The sequence below is a fragment of the Panulirus ornatus genome, chromosome 15 (assembly GCF_036320965.1).
Source record: "Panulirus ornatus isolate Po-2019 chromosome 15, ASM3632096v1, whole genome shotgun sequence".
NCBI lineage: Eukaryota > Metazoa > Arthropoda > Malacostraca > Decapoda > Palinuridae > Panulirus > Panulirus ornatus.
Window position 1 is genome coordinate 18,018,443 of NC_092238.1, and position 25,851 is coordinate 18,044,293.

General features: G+C 42.6%; 1 protein-coding gene across 3 annotated transcripts in view; it reads left to right on the plus strand.

Moving 5' to 3' along the window:
• Positions 1-25,851, plus strand: part of LOC139753737 (uncharacterized) — an 822,625-nt gene that overhangs the window by 424,297 nt on the left and 372,477 nt on the right. The window contains exon 1 of one of the 3 annotated variants that reach the window (XM_071670533.1): positions 8,174-8,443. The exons of the other annotated variants lie outside the window; for them this stretch is intronic. The gene's annotated coding sequence lies outside the window, so the exon portion shown is untranslated. Of the gene's footprint in view, positions 1-8,173; positions 8,444-25,851 lie in introns of those variants that run through there. 3 annotated transcript variants of the gene reach the window in all.

Below are 25,851 nucleotides of genomic sequence, written 5' to 3' on the forward strand. Positions count from 1 at the left end.
GGTTGTGTACCAGAAGCCATGATGAACATCCAGGGGTTGTGTACCAGAAGCCATGATGAACATCCAGGGGTTGTGTACCAGAAGCCATGATGAACATCCAGGGGTTGTGTACCAGAGGTCATGATGAACATCCAGGGGTTGTGTACCAGAGGCCATGATGAACATCCAGGGGTTGTGTACCAGAAGCCATGATGAACATCCAGGGGTTGTGTACCAGAAGCCATGATGAACATCCAGGGGTTGTGTACCAGAGATCATGATGAACATCCAGGGGTTGTGTACCAGAGGCCATGATGAACATCCAGGGGTTGTGTACCAGAAGCCATGATGAACATCCAGGGGTTGTGTACCAGAAGCCATGATGAACATCCAGGGGTTGTGTACCAGAGGCCATGATGAACATCCAGGGGTTGTGTACCAGAGGCCATGATGAACATCCAGGGGTTGTGTACCAGAGGCCATGATGAACATCCAGGGGTTGTGTACCAGAGGCCATGATGAACATCCAGGGGTTGTGTACCAGAGGCCATGATGAACATCCAGGGGTTATGTACCAGAGGCCATGATGAACATCCAGGGGTTGTGTACCAGAAGCCATGATGAACATCCAGGGGTTGTGTACCAGAGGCCATGATGAACATCCAGGGGTTGTGTACCAGAAGCCATGATGAACATCCAGGGGTTGTGTACCAGAAGCCATGGTGTACACATGTCCAGCGTTCATCGCTGTGGTGTATGTTAAGGTACAGTTGTGAGAGGTGGCAGCTGGTGGTGGCAACACTGATCATGATGGTTGGCCCACAAGAAGCTTCGACACACATTCTGGCTCACCCCCCTCCCCCCCCACCCCACCAGTGCCCCCCCCCACCCCACCCCACTAGTGCCCCCCCCACCCCACTAGTGCCCCCCCCACCCCACTAGTGCCCCCTCTCCACCCACCAGTACGCCCCCTCCAACCCCCCCCCCCCTCCCCAACACCTTACCAGTACCCCTCTCCTGGCGTTACCTGCCGACCATGCATGCATTATGCAGCACTGTTGTTACATCAGAATATTCCCAGTACCTCTACTGGTAACGTAGCCGGACACTCCACTGCGTAGCACAGCACTGGACTTATCATGGGTGGGTAAGAGGGTGGGCTGGACGTTGGACTGGTTGTAAAAGTATTCCTGCATGGTGGGTTAGTGGTAGGTGGATTGGCTGGGTGGGTGGCTAGGATGGAGTGTAGATAATACAGTAGGATAAGGATGGGATCTTCTCTGTGATGGGTGGGCAGCTTGGATGGTGGGTGGGTGGGTGGGGAAGAGGTGTGCTTGACGGTGAGTATGGTGCGTGGATTTCAGAACTGCTGGCACTGTGGGTGGGTTTGTGAGAGGGTGGGCTACACCGCGGGGAGGGAGGTGAGTGTGGAAGGTCGAGGAATGATGAGCCGGGCAAGACTCACTGGCTGGTCCCCCTGGCTGGACGCTCGAGAAGGAAGGTTGTAACGCACGTTATGTAGTGACCAAATTTTGTAACGTCCAATGTAATATTAAACCACTGAGATCCTTTGTGGCCTCTGTAATCCTTTTGCACTGCCGCACACGGGGTAAGCGCAGGACACTGCCGCACACGGGTAGCGCGGGTGCACTGCCGCACACGGGTAGCGCGGGTGCACTGCCGCACACAGGGTAAGCGCAGGACACTGCCGCACACGGGTAGCGCGGGTGCACTGCCGCACACAGGGTAGCGCGGGTGCACTGCCGCACACGGGGTAAACGCAGGACACTGCCGCACACAGAGTAAGCGCGGGTGCACAATAAATTTGCCTGAGTTATCAGCACAAATACAGTCCAATCTGGAGGGCGGGCAGCCATCTGGCCAAGACAGACACTTGCAAGGTTGATGTGTGGACGAGATGTAGGCGGGGTGGGCAGGGTGGGGTGAGGATAGGTGGGCTAGTAATGCCGGACCAGACCTCCCGATAAAGACTACATAGCTTGTGGGATTCATGGTTACGGAGGGTAGAAGCAAGACTCAGTAGGAGGTCAAGGAAAAGATCTCATTTTTTTTTTTTCAATCTGTAACAACAGTTGAAACCACAACTCTCGTTCCAAGTCCAGATCAGAACTAAGCGAGGACAACGTCTTGCAACATTGTGACACAAGAGCCGAAGTTAAGCTCTCGAGACAAAGTGGAATGACATAAGACAACAGTAGACCTACAGAAGTTTGACCTGAGGGCAATAAAGTAGACGAATAATTAGATAGTTTATCCTTCAACAGCTCTTTCCAGTAAGTCATCTTCGATGGGTCAAGTTCCATAGGAAAGGAAGTTGGCCAGTGTGATACCGATGTCAAAAATGCAAATAATGTCACTGTTGGGAGATTGTCATCTCATTAGCTTAACGTCTGTACTTCTCGGTCACATTATGGACACTATTATTTGAGATACGACTGTAAACCGTTTAGAGAACCACCACTTTATAATGTATTCTCAGCATGGCTGTCGACGGCACCGCTTATGTCTGACAAATCTACTTGATTTCTCTTACAATAAAATCAAAATTTATCACGAAAATGCAATAGTTGAAGTTATCTATTTAGGTCTTCAAAACCATTCAGAAAAGTCTCACATCAAAGATTGCCATCAAAAGTTAAGTCACATGACACAAATGTTGTTATACTTCGATGGTTTGGAAATTGGCTGACTGACCGTAAACAAAACGTAGTGATCAATGATCAAGCCTAGGATTAGTAAGACGTAACAAGTGATGTACTACAGGGATCAGTCGTAGGACCTGTGTCTTCCTTATATATAGTTATGATATATTTAATGCATTACTTTGCAATATAACAAAATTCGCAGACGATAGTAAGATGGGAAATATATCTGCAGCAGAAATCAACGTTTGCAGCTGCAAACGGACGTAAACAAACTGATGACCTAGGATCACAGGCGGCAAATATATTGTCATCAATAAATGCAAAGTTTTACACATCGGTAGTAAAGCATAAAGCAAGCTACAGCATGAATTACGTTCAACTACAAAATCTAGATGAACAAAAACACTTTGACGAGCTAATCTCTGGTGGCCTAAAGCCAAGTCAACAGTGCACACTCGCAGTTACAAGGGTCAACAATATTGATGGTAGTATATGTAGAGCCTTCGTATGTATGACTGGCGAAACTATTCTCACTCTTTACAAGTCACTGGTGCGTCCCCACCTCGAACAATGTGTTCAGTTTTGGTCATCGTACTCGAACAGTGAAAGACAAAATGGAGAGAGTTCAGCAGCGAGCTACTAAGATAATTCCCAGAGTAAGCAACAAATTCTTTGACAGCCGAGTTAGTAACTTGAATGCATTTAGATTAGAAAAAAGAAATTCAAAATCCTCTAAAATTTCGATGATTTGCTCTTCTTTAACAGGATTGTTAACACATGGATGACTTACCAGCTAAAATGGTTGAGAGCAATGCCACATATACCATTAAGAACACACTTGATAAGCATTTCGCTTGGGGTGGACGACCGTCAGTATGTACGCCACTTTTGTTACATGAAAAGTTTACATGTTTTTATCATCGTGATCTCAGTAAATATCTATTTTCGCCACACTGATCTGTGGACTTCTGATGTCTCCCACTAATACGAACGGCATCGTTAGGGCACGATGGTATGATGTAGTTGAATTCCTTTGTATTTGTTCTGTAGTTAGAGTCATGCTTTGTCTCTGGCGTGGCCTGCTGAACACAACAATAACACATTTCGATATGATGACCTAACCTTTTACCTGACCCTCACAACATCGTGTTCAAGACTCGTACACTGATGCTCAAAGGATGAAACAAAACAGCGTGTGTGTGTGTGTGTGTGTGTGTGTGTGTGTGTGTGTGTGTGTGTGTGTGTGTGTGTGTGTGTGTGTGTGTGTTATTATACATCACATATACCGCACTCTGTAAATGATCTAACAAAGGCAAACCCAGCTGTTTACCATCTCGGGTGGCATCAGTAAACTAGCCAAACCTACGTATATCGTCAATCTAACATCATACATTGTCCACATAACGTCCCTACACTTCATCCTCTACGGCAGCATATCAGTCATACATGATAAAATGGATCTCACGTTATCACTAATGTCTAAACTTATGTAGTGAGAAAGAAGAATTATATTCGCCAATTAGAAAATGATATCGTAAGAGTGACTTGGCTCTGCAGTTCTGAAACTTACTACTTGATACCAGAATCAAATATCGTAGTTGCCAGTTGAAGAATGACGTGTTGATGGTTGTCCTTCAGTGGACTTCGAACCCTAAGTTGTTAAGATTCATGAAATTGAAAGGTTTTTGTACATGTTAAGCAGAGCCAAACAAACATGTGTAAACAGCAGCCTTCCCACACACAAGAAGGGATAATGATGTTGAGATAAACATTGTACACAATGACTAACCTAACCCGAAAAATTGTGACAAAGTTAGTCAAATTGTTTACATTAGTTTATTATAACAGAGCCTCTGGTTCATCTTCGTTATCTAACAGAGTTTCTGGTTCAGCTTCCTTATCTAACAGAGCCTCTAGTTCAGGTTTTTTATCTAACAGAGCCTCTGGTTCAGCTTCCTTATCTAACAGAGCTCCTGGTTCAGCTTCCTTATCTAACAGAGCTTCTGGTTCAGATTCCTTATCTAACAGAGCTTCTGGTTCAGCTTCCTTATCTAACAGAGCTTCTGGTTCAGATTCCTTATCTAACAGAGCTCCTGGTTCAGATTCCTTATCTAACAGAGCTTCTGGTTCAGCTTCCTTATCTAACAGAGCTCCTGGTTCAGATTCCTTATCTAACAGAGTCTGGTTCAGCTTTCATTATCTAACAGAGCTCCCTGGTTCTGAATTCCTTATGAACAGTAGCTCCTGGTTCTGATTCCTTACTAACAGAGCTCCTGGGTTTAAGCAATTTCCTTATCTACAGAGCTTCTGGTTTCAGCTTCCTTATCTCAACAGAGCTCCTGGTTCAACTTTCTTATCTAACAGAAGTAGGTTCTGCTTCCTTTATCGTTTCAGAGCTCCTGGATTCAGATTCTATCTATAAGTGCCTCTGGTTCAAGCTTGCTTATTCTTACAGAGTTCAGGTTCTGCTTCCTATATCTAACAGAGCCTCTGGTCAATTTTCTTATCTAACAGAGCCTCTGTGGTCAAGCTTCCTTATCTAACATAGCCTCTGGGTCAACTTTCTATCTAACCGAGCCTCTGGTTCAACTTTCTTATCTAACAGAGCCTCTGGGTCAACTTTCTTATCTAACAGAGCCTCAGGTTCATCTTCGTAAGATAATGAAGAGAGAGAGTTGTTGAACACAGCCACCGATCTGTACGTTTTCTGTGGAAGTCTGGGACGCGTTTGTCAAACTCGTCTTCAACCATCTCGATCTTTCCTGCGTAAACACCAGCTTCATTAGTCTTACTCTGTTTCTCAAGTTTACTGAGATGTGTTGGACAATGAGCTAACTCTGCTTGAAGCGGCTTGTGAGTGAAACAGCTCAAACTTCTATTGAAATACTTATACATGACTAGCAATCTGCGAAACCGGCTTGTAGATCCCCAGACCTCTAGTATTTACCTTATGTTATTAACAAGCAATGATTCCATTTGTATAGTTCTCCTAGGCTCTAGGGTAACCGTATGGTCCAGCTGGCATGTGGACCAGACTGGACGGTCCAGCCCAGACAGGCCAGGCTAGGCCAGCTGGCATGTGGGCAGGGACTGGTCGGTCCAGACCAGACAGGCCAGGCTGGTAACACAGAGCACCAGGACGGAGACTGAAACACAGGCTTAAGAGGAATGTACGTTGAGCGAGAGTTAAGGATGGATGCACAGTACACACGAGACATGTGACCACAGGGAATATGTTTAATACATGCATTTACTATCACATGTACTATCACATGTACTATCACATGTACCATCACATGTACTATCATGTACTGTCACATGTAGTGTCACATGTACTATCACATGTACTATCACATGCACTGTCATACGTACTGTCAAATGTACTATCAATTGTACTATGACATGTACTATCACATGTACCATCACATGTACTGTCACATGTGCTATCACATGTACTGTCACATGTACTATCACATGCACTGTCATATGTACTGTCAAATGCACTATCAATTGTACTATCACATGCACTGTAACATGTACTGTCACATGTACTATCACATGTACTATCACATGTACTATCACATGCACTGTCATACGTACTGTCAAATGTACTATCAATTGTACTATCACATGTACTATCACATGTACCAACACATGTACTATCACATGTACTGTCACATGTACTATCACATGTACTATCACATGTACTATCACATGCACTGTCATATGTACTGTCAAATGCACTATCAATTGTAGTATCACATGCACTGTAACATGTACTGTCACATGTACTATCACATGTACTATCACATGTACTGTCACATTTACTGTCATATGTACTGTCACATGTAATATCACATGTAGTCATATTCACTCTCACATGTACTGTCACATGTGCTATCACATGTATTATTACATGTACTTCACATGTACTATCACATGTACCATCATGTGTACCATCATGTGAACTATCAGGATTCGAACCCTGTTCAAATACCTGAGAATAGCATGTAGAATGTGTGCAGAAGTATGGGCGGATGTGGCACATCTGTGACCAGTGCCACTGAAAGAGGCACTACGGCCGTTGATAAGGTCAGGTCAGGTCAGGGAGTGTGGGTGGACGGTGGAAGCTCAGGTCTCATACTTAGTACTGTGGTCACCCTAAGATCAGTCTTACACTGAACAACATTAAGGGAAGGACGAAGTTGTGAGTCAGTCATGTATGACGACACATGGATACCATGATATGCAAGTACAGATCGTGCGGTCAGGAGGGAGGAGGTCATGGCTGTGTCAACACCTACACCAGTCCTGCCTGGAGGAGGAAGGAGAGGTGTGGGTGACCAGGCAGTCTCAAGCCTGGGTGGTGGGTGTATGGCTGACATGATCCAGTTACGCACAAGAGGTAATTCCAGGTCTCACCATGATGACCATCAGTCAAAACTTAATGTTACGTGTTAATGACGAGGTGACTGGCCGTACCCTGGTGAACACTACTGGGCCTACAGCCTGGTGAACACTACCGGGCCTACAGCCTGGTGAACACTACCGGGCCTACAGCCTGGTGAACACTACCGGGCCTACAGTTTGGTGAACACTACCGGGCCTACAGCCTGGTGAACACTACCCGGGCTATAGCCTGGTGAACACTACTAAGGCCGTATCCTTGTGAACACTACCTGGGCTGTAGCCTGGTGAACACTACGTGGGTGTAGCCTGGTGAACACTACGTGGGTGTAGCCTGGTGAACACTACCTGGGCTGTAGCGTGGTGAACACTACCTGGGTGTAGCCTGGTGAACACTACCTGGGCTGTAGCCTGGTGAACACTACCTGGGTGTAGCCTGGTGAACACTACCTGGGCTGTAGCGTGGTGAACACTACCTGGGTGTAGCCTGGTGAACACTACTCGGGTGTAGCCTGGTGAACACTACCTGGGTGTAGCCTGGTGAACACTACCTGGGTGTAGCCTGGTGAACACTACCTGGGTGTAGCCTGGTCAAGATTGCTGGGCCGTGTGTTATGTATGATGAGTATTAAAGGTGTTGAGGTGATCTTGATTACTCACAGTCCACCTACAAGATGAATACGATACCTGGTCTGTATGATATACAGTGAATACACGTTTACGTCATAACCATTTCTTCTTGAACGTCTTGAGTTCGGTGTTACGATAGCGTGACCTTTGACCTAACCCTTATCAGGCCATCGTAGCTTCGTGCTTCAGGGTTCAAGGGTCGTACCGTCGTGCTCCAGCAGGTGAGGTATGGCCTGTGGTGCTGGGGAGGTGTGGCTGCCTGTCAGAGCCACCATAGGGCGTGGGTGAGGGGGGGAAGCTAGCTGCCCTATGGCCTCTCCCTCACCCTTGGCACAGCTGCCGCAGAGGGCGTTACAGCGGTGCCCCTCAGGTCGCCACGGGCCAACAGCCGCGGCTGGCAAGGAAGGAAAAAACTCGTCTGTAAATGTCAAAGAAGCGAAAGTGGCCGGACCGCTTCACTTTCGGGCAGCCGAGCGCCGATAGTCTGTTGGCCCCGGTTATTAAGGTCGCCGCTCTGTAGGGACGTAGGCACTGTAGTTTCGTGTTGTCACTGTATGAGAAGTGTGGGATTGGCTAAGTGCATCTGTTGTGTGGAAGTGGTATCCCATCGCTTGGGAATTAACGTGGACATGAGATGAAGTAATATGAGACGCTGTACCTGCGGGAGAAGAGCGCGGTAAATAGAACCGAGACGATGGTTCTCTTTTGTGCCGCGTCACCCACACTCCCAGCCCGATAGCAACTGATGGCCTGATTCTGAGGTAAGATGGTGGTTGTATTAATTTGTTACTACCATCTGATTATTGCATGTTAATACTGGCAAGGAGGAGGAGGGCGACTTAATGGGGTCAATGCGTATGGTAAGTCTTAATCTTCAGTGTTGCCACAGACCAGTCTTGGCGTGTATTATCTTGCTTTTAACGTATTCTTATCTTGTTCAGTCACCATGATGAGTAGCCTCATGTATTCCTCAAAGGTACTGCTTTTTACTATACATTCAAAACTTTTAAGAAAGTCGTTCATTCATAAAAACTACCGTATGCAGTTCAGTTATGAATGAGAGATTGTATACATGTGTATTGTTTCAGTAGGTTAGGAAAGCGTACGTGAGTTGTGCCTCTTGCCTTGGTTTCTTTCAATACACCAGTAAAGTATAACCTAGTAAGGTGTGCTGGTATATGACGGTCTTAGTATACCAGTAAAGTATAACCTTAGCATACCAGTAAAGCATAACCTTAGTATAGCAGTAGAGTATGGCCTGCTGTGCTATGTTGCTATATTACCGACTCAGTATACCAGCAGAGTATAGCCTGGTGTGGTGTGCTGGTATAATCCTGGGTTGTTTACCACAATGTAGTCGCACCATCCGTGGTGTGTAGCCGAGGATCAGTAACTAAGGGAGTGTGCTCCCCCCCAACACACACACACACACACACACACACAGGAACACACTCCACCCCTCGACACGAGGAGCTTGGAGTCCCTGTGTACAAACTGTACACATGTACACCCTCAGTCCACACCCTCGGAATGTACGGGACAGTCGGATGTCATGTTCTTATAATCCATATCACACACACACACACACACACACACACACACACACACACACACACACACATTTCCACATTATACATATATATATATATATATATATATATATATATATATATATATATATATATATATATATATATATATATATATATATATATATATATATATATATATATATATATATTTATATATATCCCTGGGGATAGGGGATTAAGAATACTTCCCACGTATTCCCTGCGTGTCGTAGAAGGCGACTAAAAGGGGAGGGAGCGGGGGGCTGGAAACCCTCCCCTCTCGTTTTTTTTTTAATTTTCCAAAAGAAGGAACAGAGGGGGCCAGGTGAGGATATTCCAAAAAAGGCCCAGTCCTCTGTTCTTAACGCTACCTCGCTAACGCGGGAAATGGCGAATAGTTTAAAAGAAAGAAAAGATATTTATATATATATATTTCACCCCTATCCCTGGGGATAGGGGTGAAAGAATACTTCCCACGTATTCCTCGCGTGTCGTAGAAAGCGACTAGAGGGGACGGGAGCGGGGGGCCAGAAATCCTCCCCTCCTTGTATTAACTTTCTAAAATGGGAAACAGAATTAGCAAATGGATTTGTATGTAGCATTAATGGATCTGGAGAAGGCATATGATAGAGTTGATAGAGATGCTCTGTGGAAGGTATTAAGAATATATGGTGTGGGAGGAAAGTTGTTAGAAGCAGTGAAAAGTTTTTATCGAGGATGTAAGGCATGTGTACGTGTAGGAAGAGAGGAAAGTGATTGGTTCTCAGTGAATGTAGGTTTGCGGCAGGGGTGTGTGATGTCTCCATGGTTGTTTAATTTGTTTATGGATGGGGTTGTTAGGGAGGTAAATGCAAGAGTTTTGGAAAGAGGGGCAAGTATGAAGTCTGTTGGGGATGAGAGAGCTTGGGAAGTGAGTCAGTTGTTGTTCGCTGATGATACAGCGCTGGTGGCTGATTCATGTGAGAAACTGCAGAAGCTGGTGACTGAGTTTGGTAAAGTGTGTGGAAGAAGAAAGTTAAGAGTAAATGTGAATAAGAGCAAGGTTATTAGGTACAGTAGGGTTGAGGGTCAAGTCAATTGGGAGGTGAGTTTGAATGGAGAAAAACTGGAGGAAGTGAAGTGTTTTAGATATCTGGGAGTGGATCTGGCAGCGGATGGAACCATGGAAGCGGAAGTGGATCATAGGGTGGGGGAGGGGGCGAAAATTCTGGGGGCCTTGAAGAATGTGTGGAAGTCGAGAACATTATCTCGGAAAGCAAAAATGGGTATGTTTGAAGGAATAGTGGTTCCAACAATGTTGTATGGTTGCGAGGCGTGGGCTATGGATAGAGTTGTGCGCAGGAGGATAGATGTGCTGGAAATGAGATGTTTGAGGACAATGTGTGGTGTGAGGTGGTTTGATCGAGTGAGTAACGTAAGGGTAAGAGAGATGTGTGGAAATAAAAAGAGCGTGGTTGAGAAAGCAGAAGAGGGTGTTTTGAAGTGGTTTGGGCACATGGAGAGAATGAGTGAGGAAAGATTGACCAAGAGGATATATGTGTCGGAGGTGGAGGGAACGAGGAGAAGAGGGAGACCAAATTGGAGGTGGAAAGATGGAGTGAAAAAGATTTTGTGTGATCGGGGCCTGAACATGCAGGAGGGTGAAAGGAGGGCAAGGAATAGAGTGAATTGGAGCGATGTGGTATACCGGGGTTGACGTGCTGTCAGTGGATTGAATCAAGGCATGTGAAGCGTCTGGGGTAAACCATGGAAAGCTGTGTAGGTATGTATATTTGCGTGTGTGGACGTATGTATATACATGTGTATGGGGGGGGTTGGGCCATTTCTTTCGTCTGTTTCCTTGCGCTACCTCGCAAAAGCGGGAGACAGCGACAAAGTATAATAAAAAAAAAAATATATATATATATATATATATATATATATATATATATATATATATATATATATATATACATATATATTTATATATATATATATATATATATATATATATATATATATATATATATATAAATATATATATAAATATATATGTATATATATATGTATATATATATATATATATATATATATATATATATATATATATATGTTTATATATATATATATATATATATATATATATATATACATATATATATATATACATATATATATATATTTATATATATATGTATAATTTTTCTTTTTTTTTTCTTTTTTTTAACTATTCGCCATTTCCCGCGATAGCGAGGTACCGTTAAGAACAGAGGACTGGGCCTTTGAGGGAATATCCTCACCTGGCCCCCTTCTCTGTTCCTTCTTTTGGAAAATAAAGAAAAAAAAAAACGAGAGGGGAGGATTTCCAGCCCCCCGCTCCCTTCCCTTTTAGTCGCCTTGCACGACACGCAGGGAATACGTGGGAAGTATTCTTTCTCCCCTATCACAGGGATATATATGAAATATATATATATATATATATATATATATATATATATATATATATATATATATATATATATATGTATATTATGCTTAGTCGCTGTCTCCCGCGTTAGCGAGGTAACGCAAGGAAACAGACAGAAGAATGGCCCAACCCACCCACATACACATGCATATGCATAAACGCCCACACACGCACATGTACATACCTATACATTTCAACGTTCCCCCCACGCGCGCGCGAGGTAGCGCCAGGAAAAGACAACAAAAGCCACATTCATTCACACTCAGTCTCTAGCTGTCATGTATAATGCACCGAAACCACAGTTCCCTTTCCACATCCAGGCCCCACACAACTTTCCATGGTCTACCCCAGACGCTTCACATGCCCTGGTTCAATCCATATATATATATATATATATATATATATATATATATATATATATATATATATATATCCCTGGGGATAGGGTGAAAGAATACTTCCCACATATTCCCTGCGTGTCGTAGAAGGCGACTAAAAGGGGAGGGAGCGGGTGGCTGGAAATCCTCCCCTCTCTTTTTTTTTTAATTTTCCAAAAGAAGGAACAGAGAAGGGGGCCAGGTGAGGGTATTCCCTCTAAGGCCCAGTCCTCTGTTCATAGCGCTACCTGGCTAATGCGGGAAATGGCGAATAGTACGAAAAAAAAAAAAGAAAGAAAAAAAGATATATATATATATATATATATATATATATATATATATATATATATATATATATATATATATATATATATTCTTTTTTTTCTTTTTTTTTGCTTTCTCGCTGTCTCCCGCGTTTGCGAGGTAGCGCAAGGAAACAGACGAAAGAAATGGCCCAACCCACCCCCATACACATGTATATACATGCGTTCACACACGCAAATATACATACCTACACAGCTTTCCATGGTTTACCCCAGACGCTTCACATGCCTTGATTCAATCCACTGACAGCACGTCAACCCCGGTATACCACAGCGATCCAATTCACTCTATTCCTTGCACGCCTTTCACCCTCCTGCATGTTCAGGCCCCGATCACTCAAAATCTTTTTCACTCCATCTTTCCACCTCCAATTTGGTCTCCCACTTCTCCTCGTTCCCTCCACCTCCGACACATATATCCTCTTGGTCAATCTTTCCTCACTCATTCTCTCCATGTGCCCAAACCATTTCAAAACACCCTCTTCTGCTCTCTCTCAACCACGCTCTTTTTATTTCCACACATCTCTCTTACCCTTACATTACTTACTCGATCAAACCACCTCACACCACACATTGTCCTCAAACATCTCATTTCCAGCACATCCACCCTCCTGCGCACAACTCTATCCATAGCCCACGCCTCGCAGCCATACAACATTGTTGGAACCACTATTCCTTCAAACATACCCATTTTTGCTTTCCGAGATAATGTTCTCGACTTCCACACATTTATTTTTTTATTTTATTTAGTTTTCGTTTTGCTATATATATATATATATATATATATATATATATATATATATATAGGAACAGAGAAGGGGGTCAGGTGAGGATATTCCCTCTAAGGCCCAGTTCTCTGTTCTTAACGCTACCTCGCTAACGCGGGAAATGGCAAATAGTATGAAAAAAAAAGAAATATGTATTCCTGTGAGTCCACGGGGAAAATGAAACACGATAAGTTCCAAGTGCGCTTTCGTGTAATAATCACATTATCAGGGGAGACACAAGAGAGAAATATAAGTCAGTTGATATACATCGAAGAGACGAAGCTAGGACGCCATTTGGTAAACACGAGATTGTCCAAGACATACAACGAGCGTTCATAAACTTATCATTTTACAAGTTTGTATAGATCATCACTAATATTAAGATTATAATCCTTTGTGTATCTAATAATAGAAGATTCAGTGATATTTCTCGTGGTAATAGAGTTAGAGTTGATAACTGAGATGGCATTACTCCAGTCAATACAATGATCATAGTTTTTAACGTGATTAAACAAGGCATTTGATTCTTGTCCCGTTCTTATAATATATTGATGTTGCTTAAGTCTAACAGAAAGATCCTTACCAGTGTGCCCAACATGAAATTTATCACAATTCCCACATGGCACTTTATAGATGCATCCAAGAGAATTTTCTGGTGAATTCCTGATTAAGATATTCTTTATAGTATTATTGTTGCTGAAGGCAAAATTCACATTAAAGGATTTAAGCAACATGGGAAGTAATGTAAAATTATTATTAAAAGGGAAAACTAGATGATTCTTGGTGTCAATGGGAGGTTTGGCCTCAACTCTATAAAATGATTTCTTTGCTAACTTAAGGATTTATCAATGAAAGATCTAGGATACTTTAACTTAGATCCAATAGAATATATCTTCCCAAACTCATCATCAATAAACTCTGGACTGCAAATACGTAATGCCCTAAGGAACATAGATTGAAATAATTATAAATCAACTCTGTCATGTTGAGATGAGTAATAATGGATATATGAGCATACATTGGTAGGTTTTCTGTATATGCTAAACTTAAACTTGTTTCCTTATGTTTAGCATATACAGAAAACCTACCAATGTATTCTCATATCGACCAACCCGTAAGGGGTGGATGACCACCTGGGTTGACTGGACCGATTGCCTCATTCAGGATTCGAACCCATACGCTGGATCCTGGGCGGCCCGTGAATGCGTTACCGTCAGGAACGGTAACTACCACACCATCAATACTGGTGACCTTAATGACCCACCAACTTCTGTATTCCAGTGCATGTCTGGTTGCGTACAACCTGTCTGTGCTCGAACAGATGAGAACGTTGGTGGAGGGAGATAGCAACACTGATAAGAACCTTGACGTGTACGTACGTACGTACGAGATACATTACCTGATCATGCTATCCACTCACTCATTTGGTCGACTTGGAGCTTCCTCCAACAGCCTGGTCGACCAAATATCCAACTCTGCAGCTTGGACAAGTCAGTGCGAGATGTGAGGGTAGCACACCCCTGATGCCTTATAAGCCACAGTTAACAGCCAACTCTCCTGTACAACACTGACACCAGAATGTGTTGGTATACCGAGCAGCAAGTGTGTTGGTATACCAAGCAGCAAGTGTGTTGGTATACCAAGCAGCAAATGTAGTGGTATACCGAGCAGCAAGTGTGTTGGTATACCAAGCAGCAAATGTAGTGGTATACCGAGCAGCAAGTGTGTTGGTATACCAAGCAGCAAGTGTGTTGGTATACCGAGCAGCAAGTGTGTTGGTATACCAAGCAGCAAGTGTGTTGGTATACCAAGCAGCAAGTGTGTTGGTATACCGAGCAGCAAGTGTGTTGGTATACCAAGCAGCAAGTGTGTTGGTATACCAAGCAGCAAATGTAGTGGTATACCGAGCAGCAAGTGTGTTGGTATACCAAGCAGCAAATGTAGTGGTATACCGAGCAGCAAGTGTGTTGGTATACCAAGCAGCAAGTGTGTTGGTATACCAAGCAGCAAATGTAGTGGTATACCGAGCAGCAAGTGTGTTGGTATACCGAGCAGCAAGTGTGTCGGTATGTTGGCGAGTGTGTTAGTATTACACAGAACTCGTGAGTACTCCAGTAAGTACAACAACCAGTGAAGTGTCCTAGTTAGTGTGTCAGTGTGCTAGCCAGAGTGATGGTGAATGTGCCAGATAGGGTGATGGTGATTGTGTCACGTCCAGCTAGTGTGATGGTGGGGAGTGTCAGTGTGCCAGCAAAAGTGATGGTGAGTGTACCAGTGTACTAGCAAAAGTGATGGTGAGTGTATCAGTGTGCCAGAGTGATTGTGAGTGTGTCAGTGTGGGGGCCAGGGTGATGTTGAGTGTGTCATCGTGCCAGAGTGATTGTGAGTGTGTCAGTGTGCCAGCTAGAGTGATGTTGAGTGTGTCAGTGTGCCAGAGTGATGTTGAGTGTATCAGTGTGCCAGAGTGATGGTGAGTATGTTAGTGTGCGAGCCTGAGTGATGGTGAGTGTGTCAGTGTGATAGCCACAGTAATGGTGAGTGTGTCAGTGTGCCAGAGTGATGGTGAGTATGTTAGTGTGCGAGCCTGAGTGATGGTGAGTGTGTCAGTGTGATAGCCACAGTAATGGTGAGTGTGTCAGTGTGCCAGAGTGATGGTGAGTGTGTCAGTGTGCCAGAGTGATGTTGAGTGTATCAGTGTGCCAGAGTGATGGTGAGTATGTTAGTGTGCGAGCCTGAGTGATGGTGAGTGTGTCAGTGTGATAGCCACAGTAATGGTGAGTGTGTCAGTGTGCCAGAGTGATGGTGAGTATGTTAGTGTGCGAGCCTGAGTGATGGTGAGTGTGTCAGTGTGATAGCCACAGTAATGGTGAGTGTGTCAGTGTGCCAGAGTGATGGTGAGTGTGTCAGTGTGCCAGAGTGATGTTGAGTGTATCAGTGTGCCAGAGTGATGGTGAGTATGTTAGTGTGCGAGCCTGAGTGATGGTGAGTGTGTCAGTGTGATAGCCACAGTAATGGTGAGTGTGTCAGTGTGCCAGAGTGATGGTGAGTGTGTCAGTGTGCTAGCCAGAGTGATGATGAGTGTGTCAGTGTGATAGCCACAGTAATGGTGAGTGTGTAAGTGTACCAGTGTGATGGTGAGTGTGTCAGTGTGCTAGCCAGAGAGATGGTGCGTGTGTCAGCGTGATAGCCAGAGTAATGGTAAGTGTGTCAGTGTGCCAGCGTAATGGTGAGTATGTCAGTGGGCTAGCCACAGTAATGGTGAGTATGTCAGTGGGCTAGCCACAGTAATGGTGAGTATGTCAGTGGGCTAGCCACAGTAATGGTGAGTATGTCAGTGGGCTAGCCACAGTAATGGTGAGTATGTCAGTGGGTTAGCCACAGTAATGGTGAGTGTGTCAGTGTGCCAGCCACAGTAATGGTGAGTGTGTCAGTGTGCCAGCCACAGTAATGGTGAGTGTTTCAGTGTGCCAGCCAGAGTGATGGTGAGTGTGTCTGTTCGAGATAGGGTGTGAGTTAACCAGTATATCCTTTGAAGGGGAAGTTGCCCCGCCCAGCCCTACTCCGCCCAGCCTGGCCCGCCCAGTTCGGGCCGTCAGCCCGGCCCGGCCCGCCCAGTTCGGCTCGCCAGCCCGGCCTGGCCCGCCCACCCCAGCCCAGCCCGGCCCGGCCCGCCTCTCGTGTCACCAGAGAGAGTAATCCTTGTCCAACTTTCACTGGATAAGTCAAGGCCGCTGCTGGTTGGCTTCCTCAATCATAAGGAAGGCTCGAGCTGGGCTGTTGTTGAGGGAAAGTTAATTGTTGTGGAGACAGGTTGTTTACGTGCGCTCCTGTGTGTGCCATATCTGAGCCAAGAGATCCGGTATGTGGCGGGTGGTATGGTACCCACCCACCAGCGTCCCGACACTGGTACCGTGTGGTACCTTCCCTCACCCTCAAGTGGTGGTCAGCCATCCTACCACCCCCCCCGCTCTCTCCCTCATGTCCACGTGGCCGCCAGGTGAGGGTCAGGTAAGGTCAGACGAGCCCACTCGAAGCTTGAAGGTCAGTTCTAACTCTGGGTGGCAGGTCAGTAGCTCACAGTCAACAGCCGTACTGTTCGCTGTGTGACATCAAACTTCTGTACACCAACGCCAGCAGATAAACTTCAGGCAGAGTGAACTCACGGCTGACACACTCTCAACACACATACATTCCAACACAGTGATACGAGTCTGGATGGATACAGCAAGTATCATGTAAAAAGGGAACTGGGAGACCAATATGTAAAGTTTCAGTCAAGATGCAGTACAAAAGGCAGGTGAATAAGTTAGGTCCTGTGTCAAGTAACACAATATGTTACTTGCTGTATATGTCCATCCTTGAGACTTGCTGTATATGCTGATCCATGGGACTTGCTGTACAGGTCGACCCATGGGATTCGTCGTGTACTGTAGTGATAAATGAACGACCAAAGTATCACTGTTTTTGTAACACATTAACACCAAAACATTGTACCAAAATAATGACTGTAAAAGAAAAAAATTTCTTTAGCTAAAAAACAATTGAAGGAGATTGAACCGGCCGAGCATTAACTGGGGTTTCTTACTGAGTGAAGAGAAAGAAAAAAAAAGAGATTGATCGAGTAGAAGATCTCTGGTTGACTGAGACGATGTGTGTCACCACGAGCGAGGTAGAGTGAGCGTTCACCACACCTGCAGGTCGGTGATAGTGTGGGTAACAGCCATGATAGTATCATCAGATTCCTCTTCTCTTCTGAAGATAATAACATGATCAAACCAACTTGAAGATTAGCTAACGTTTATAAAGTGATGAAGAATATCAGCAGCTTATACACTGGGTACACCTTGATAGATATAGATACAACTGACACTTACGGTGGAGCTTTGACGATGAAATGTTTCTCCTTATGGACGTAAGATTCCCAGAAAAGAAAAATAGAAATAGTGATAAAGAAATGTTGACTAGATGACTACAGAACCTGAGGGTTGCATTAGGCATAGACTAAACATGTACCGGGTACAAGACCTGCCCACCAGTACAACAAATGTGGACAGACACAAGAACTGTAAACCTCCCGGGTGTGACTTGTTGTAGATTCCACTGTATAAAGACCAGGGGAAGCAGTTACATGATGCATTCATGGCCCGCCCAGGGTCGAGCGCACAGGTTCGAATCCTGGTTACGGCAGTCGGTCCACAGTTGTTCATCCACCCACTGGGGATAGTCGATAAAATAGATACCTGGATCTGGCTATTGTGTGTATATATATATATATATATATATATATATATATATATATATATATATATATATATATTCTTTTTTTCTTTTCTTTTAAACTATTCGCCATTTCCCGCGTTAGCGAGGTAGCGTTAAGAACAGAGGACTGGGCCTTTGTAGAATATCCTCTCCTGGCCCCCCTCTGTTCCTTCTTTTGGGAAAAAAAAAAAAAAAAACGAGAGGGGAGGATTTCCAGCCTCCCGCTCCCCCCTTTTAGTCGACTTCTACAACACGCAGGGAATACGTGGGAAGTATTCTTAATCTCCTATCCCCAGGGATATATATATATATATATATATATATATATATATATATATATATATATATATATATATATATATGTGTGTGTGTGTGTGTGTGTGATGTAATCACGAGGCAGACACGAAGGAAAATTCTAAGCAAAAAAATTTGCTTTAGCTCTTTCGTATATTTCAACACATCTTCAGAAGCAAATCCTATGATCCTTTACAATTTGCATCTGAAGATGTGCTGAAGTACACGAAAGCGCTTAAGCAAATTTTCCAGCTTAGACCTTTCCTTCGTGTCTGCTTCGTGATTACGTCACACACACACACACACACACACACACACACACCACACAAATGTGGACATTCGCATGTTACCAAATGGCGTCCTAGCTACGTCTCTTCGTTGTATATCAACTTACTGTTATATATGTGTCTCCCGTGATGATGTGATTATTACACGAAAGTGCACTTGGGAACTAATTGTGTTTCGTTTTCCTCGTGGACAAGAATCAAATGCCTTATTTAATCGCGTTAAAAACTATGATCATTGTATTGACTGGAGAAATGCCATCTCAGTTAATAACTCTATCACCAAGAGAAATATCATTGAATCTTCTATTATTGAATATACAAAGAATTATAATCTCAATATTAGTGATGGTCTATACAAATTAGATCACTTAATTGTTGATAAAATTTGTAAAATGATAAATTTATGATACGCTCGTTGTCTGTCTTGGACAATCGCATGTTTACCAAAAGGCGTCCTAGCTACGTCTCTTCGTTGTATATCAACTGACGGTTATATTTCTCTCTTGTGTCTCACATGATGATATGATTAATACACGAAAGTGCACTTGGGAACTTAATGTGTTTCATTTTCTCCGTGTACCCTTAGGAATACACTTGATCACGCGCAAAATTGTAATCCTTTCCAATATATATATATATATATATATATATATATATATATATATATATATATATATATATATATATATATATATATATATATATCATGAGTGTTTTCATTTTTCCATTCTGTACGTTGTTATATATGCTGCACGCTGAGGTAAGTGTGCGTTGTAGGATTATTTTTTTTTCATTATGAAGACAATCTGAGCCAGTATTTCGTGTTGTGGGAGGGAATGTGTTCCTCAGGCCACACACACCCGGAACACACGCGCGGCCTGGCCAACATTCCACGTAAAGATCACCCATATCATGAGGGGATTTTTGTTTCTTTCGAGTTTTGTGTACAAAATGTCTTTGTAAGGTTTACATTATTTGTTTCATTTTATTGTAACAAAGATGATATATATATATATATATATATATATATATATATATATATATATATATATATATATATATATCATATACTATACTTTGTCGCTGTCTCCCGCGTTAGGGGAGAAAGAATACTTCCCACGTATTCCCCACGTGTCGTAGAAAGCGACTAAAGGGGACGGGAGCGGGGGGCCAGAAACCCTCCCCTCCTTGTATCTTAACTTTCTAAAGGGGGAAACAGAAGGAGTCACGCGGGGAGTGCTCATCCTCCTCGAAGGCTCAGACTGGGGTGTCTAAATGTGTGTGGATGTAACCAAGATGAGAAAAAAGGAGAGATAGGTAGTGTGTTTGAGGAAAGGAACCTGGATGTTTTGGCTCTGAGTGAAACGAAGCTCAAAGGTAAAGGGGAAGAGTGGTTTGGGAATGTCTTGGGAGTAAAGTCAGGGGATAGTGAGAGGACAAGCGCAAGGGAAGTTGTAGCGCTGCTCCTGAAACAGGAGTTACGGGAGTATGTGATAGAGTCTAAGAAAGTAAACTCTAGATTGATATGGATAAAACTGAAAATGGATGGAGAGAGATGGGTGATTATTGGTGCATATGCACCTGGGCATGGGAAGAATGATCATGAGAAACAAGTGTTTTCGGAGCAGCTGAGTGAGTGTGTTAGCAGTTTTGATGCACAAGACCGGGTTATAGTGATGGGTGATTTGATTGCAAAGGTGAGTAATGTGGCAGTTGAGGGTATAATTGGTGTACATGGGGTGTTCAGTGTTGTGAATGGAAATGGTGAGGAGCTTGCAGGTTTGTGTGCTGAAAAAGGACTGGTGATGGGGAATACATGGTTTAAAAAGAGATATATATAAGTATACTTACGTAAGTACGAGAGATGGCCAGAGAGCATTATTGGATTACGCGTTGATTGATAGGCGCGTGAAAGAGAGACTTTTGGATGTTAATGTGCTGAGAGATGTAATTGGAGGGATGTCTGATCATTATCTTGCGGAGGCGAAGGTGAAGATTTGTAGAAGTTTTCAGAAATGAAGAGAGAATGTTGGGGCGAAGAGAGTGGTGAGAGTAAGTGAGTTTGGGAAGGAGACTTGTGTGAGGAAGTACCAGGAGAGACTGAGTGCAGAATGGGAAAAGGTGAGAGCAAAGGACGTAAGGGGTGTGGGGGAGGAATGGGATGTATTTAGGGAAGCAGTGATGGATTGCGCAAAAGATACTTGTGGCATAGGAATATATATATGTATATATATATGTATATATATATATATATATATATATATATATATATATATATATATATATATATATATATATATATATATATATATATATATATATATATATATATATATATATATATATATATATATATATATATATATATATCTTTTTTTTTTCTTTCAAACTATTCGCCATTTCCCGCATTAGCGAGGTAGCGTTAAGAACAGAGGACTGGGCCTTTGAGGGAATACCCTCACCTGGCCCAATTCTCTGTTTTTTTTTTTTTTTTTTTTTTTTTTTTTTTTTTTTTTTTTTTTTTTTTTTTTTTTTTTTTTCCAAAAGAAGGAACAGAGAAGGGGGCCAGGTGAGGATATTCCCTCAAAGGCCCAGTCCTCTGTTCTTAGCGCTACCTCGCTAATGCGGGAAATGGCGAATAGTATGAAAAAAAAAAAAAATATATATATATATATATATATATATATATATATATATATATATATATATATATATATCTTTCTTTCTTTCTTTCAAACTATTCGCCATTTCCCGCATTAGCGAGGTAGCATTAAGAACAGAGAACTGGGAAATGGCGAATAGTTTGAAAGAAAGAAAGAAATATATATATATATATATATATATATATATATATATATATATATATATATATATATATATATATATATATATATTTTTTTTTTTTTTTTTGCTTTGTCGCTGTCTCCCGCGTTTGCGAGGTAGCGCAAGGAAACAGACGAAAGAAATGCCCCAACCCACCCCCATACACATGTATATACATACGTCCACACACGCAAATATACATACCTACACAGCTTTCCATGGTTTACCCCAGACGCTTCACATGCCTTGATTCAATCCACTGACAGCACGTCAACCCCGGTATACCACATCGCTCCAATTCACTCTATTCCTTGCCCTCCTTTCACCCTCCTGCATGTTCAGGCCCCGATCACACAAAATCTTTTTCACCCCATCTTTCCACCTCCAATTTGGTCTCCCTCTTCTCCTCGTTCCCTCCACCTCCGACACATATATCCTCTTGGTCAATCTTTCCTCACTCATTCTCTCCATGTGACCAAACCGGTTTGGTCACACACACATATATATATATATATATATATATATATATATATATATATATATATATATATATATATATATATATATATATATATATATATATATATATATATACATATATATATATATATATATATATATATATGTATATATATATATATATATATATATGTATATATATATATATATATATATATATATATATATATATATATATATATATATATATATATATATATATATATATATATATATATATATATATACGCCCATACACGCGCACATACATACATACATATACATATATTTTCTTTTCATGAATATTCGCCATTTCCCGCGTTAAGCGAGATAGCGTTAAGAACAGAGGACTGAGCCTTAGAGGGGAAAATCCTCACTTGGCCCCTTCTCTGTTCCTTTTGATGGAAAAGTAAAAACTGGAGCAGAGGATTTCCAGCCCCCGCTCCCTTCCCTTTTATTTGCCTTCTACGACACGCAGGGAATACGTGGGAAGTATTTTTTCTCCCCTATCCCCAGGGATAACATATACATATATATGTCAACATATACAGATATACATACACATACACAGACGTATACGTATGTACACATGTACATATTTATACTTGCTTTCCCTCATCCATTCCTTGGCGCTACCTCGCCCCACAGGAAACAGAATCGCTACCCCTGCTTCAGCGAGGTAGCGTCTGGAAAAAAGACAAAAAAGACCACATTCATTTACACTCAGTCTCTAGCTGTCATGTGTAATTCACCGAAACCACAGCTCCCTATTCACATCCAAGCTCCATAGACCTTTCTATGGTTTATACCCACACGTCTCACATGCCCTGGTTCGGTCCATTGACAGCTCGTCGACCCCGGTATACCACATCGTTTCAATTCCCTCTATTCCTTTCACGCCTCTTATCCTTCTGTATGTTCAGGCCCCGATCGCCCAAAATCATTTTCACAGCATGATTCCACCTCCAGTTTGATCTTCCGTTTCTCCTTGCTCCCTCCACATCTGACACACATCATCTTTGTCAACCTTTCCTCACTCATTCTCTTCATATGCATATGTCCAAACCATTTCAACACATCCTCTTCTGCTCTCTCAACCACATTCTTTTTATTACCACACATATCTCCCTTACCCTTTCATTACTTACTCGATCAAACCGCCTCACAAAACATATTGTCCTTAAACATTTCGTTTCCAACACATCCACCCTCCTCCGTACAACCTCATCTGTAGCCCATATCTCGCAGCCATAGAGTATTGTTGGAACTAATGTTCCTTCAAACATACCCATTTTTGCTCTCCGAAATGACGTTCTCTCCTTCCACATACTCTACATCGCCCCCAGAAACTTCGTCTCCTTCCCCACCCTGTGACTCACTTTCGCCTCCATGGTTCCATTCGCTGTTAAGTCCACTCCCAGATACTTAAAACACTTTCTCTATTCAAACTTACATTCCAACTAACTTGTCCCTCAACCCTACTGAACCAAATAACCTTGCTCTTATTGACATTTAGTCTCAACTTTTTCCTTTCACACACTTTACCAAATTCAGTCACCAACTTCTACAGTTTCTATTTCGAATCAGCCACCAGAGCTGTATCATCGGCGAACAACTAATTTACTTCCCAGGCCCTCTTATCCCCAACACATTGCATTCTCGCCCCTCTCTCCAAAACTCCTGCATTTACCTCCCTAACCACCCCATCCATAAACAAATTAAACAACCATGGAGACATCATGCACCCCTGCCGCAAACCGACATTCATTGGGAACCAATCACTTTCCTCTCTTCCTACTCGTACAAATGCCTTACATCCTTGGTAAATACTTTTCACTGCTTCTAGCAACTTACTTCCTACACTATATACTCTTAAAACCTTCCACAAAACATCTCTATCAACCCTATCATATGCCGTTCCAGATCCATGAATGCTACATTATCATTATTTTTGTTGTTATTATTATCATTTTCATTATTATCATTATTATTATTATCATTATTATTATTATTATTATTATTATTATTATTATTAGTAGTAGTAGTAGTAGTAGTAGTAGTAGTAGTAGTAGTAGTAGTAGCAGTAGTAGTATTGTTGTTATTATTATCATTGTTATAATTATCATTATTATTATCATTATCATAATTATTATCATTATCATTATCATCATTATCATTATTATCATTATCATCATTATCATTATCATCATTATTATTAACTTTATTGTAATTATGATTATCATTATAATTATCATTATTGTTAAAGCAGGTTCAACATAATGTTCCATAGTCTTCTATTATTGTCCCACTTTCCTCAGCAATTAGTCATCAGTGTACACATACTAATAGATGGTGTATGTGTTTCAGTTCCTTGATAGTTTATATAGAGATGTACCTTTGTATATGTATGTATATATACGGATATGTACGTATATGTACGTATATGTACGTATATGTACGTATATGTACGTATATGTTCGTTTATGTACGTATATGTATGTATAGGTACGTATATATACGTAATCTGTTGTCTGTTCTGAAACATGAGGACCTCGGTCTACAGACAGACATACATGGCATGGCTCAGGTCCGCCTCAGGTTTTGTGTATGGGATGGTCTGTTTTACTGCCAGTAAAACGTCACACATTTCAACATTATTAGCCAATAGAAATACTCCATTGTGATGTACGTCGGTCATCTGAATAGAAAACGGCATCTTAGCTGAATACAAACCGCGCTTCACAGCTCAGTAATCATAGGGTAAGGTTGTTCGGTGCTCCATGTGCATTTCGTCCCAAGCCCAGGACACGGGCACCCAGGACACGGCCACCCAGGACACGATCACCCAGGAAACGGCCACCCAGGACACGATCACCCAGGACACGGCCGCCAAGAATACGGATAACAGACACGGTCGCTCATCACACGACCGCATAAGACATAGCTAATCTAGACACGGCCGCCCAGGACACGGCCGCCCAGGACACGGCCGCCCAGGACACAACTGCCTAAGACACGCTTGCTGTGAACACGGCAACTTAGGACACAGAACAGGTCTTACCAGGACACAGAACCCGGCTAAGCAGAACAAGGGTGCCCTGGGGACGGCTTACCGGGATATTGCTGGCCCAGGACAAGGCTATCCAAGACACGATTGCATACTAAAGTATTCAAACATCAACATGCCACTAGGTCCTTTCGAGGCTGTTTGTCAAAGAGGAAAACAGAAACTCACAGATTAATATGATGAAAGTTCGATGTTATACAGATCACCCAGAGGGAATAGCCTGCGAATTGTCAACGTGATTTCATGGGACTCTAATGATGTAAGTCGTGGACTTGCAGCGAAATGTTCATCAAGTCTTTTCTTCAACGTATTAATACTTATGTTTCCAACCTTCCTAACTAGCAATCGCTCCATATGCTGACAATACAGCTGAAGAAAATGTACTTCGCCTCATTCGAGGTAAAACATTTGCTCTCGAGTTTGTATCCATTACTATGAGTGAAATCAGACGAATCAA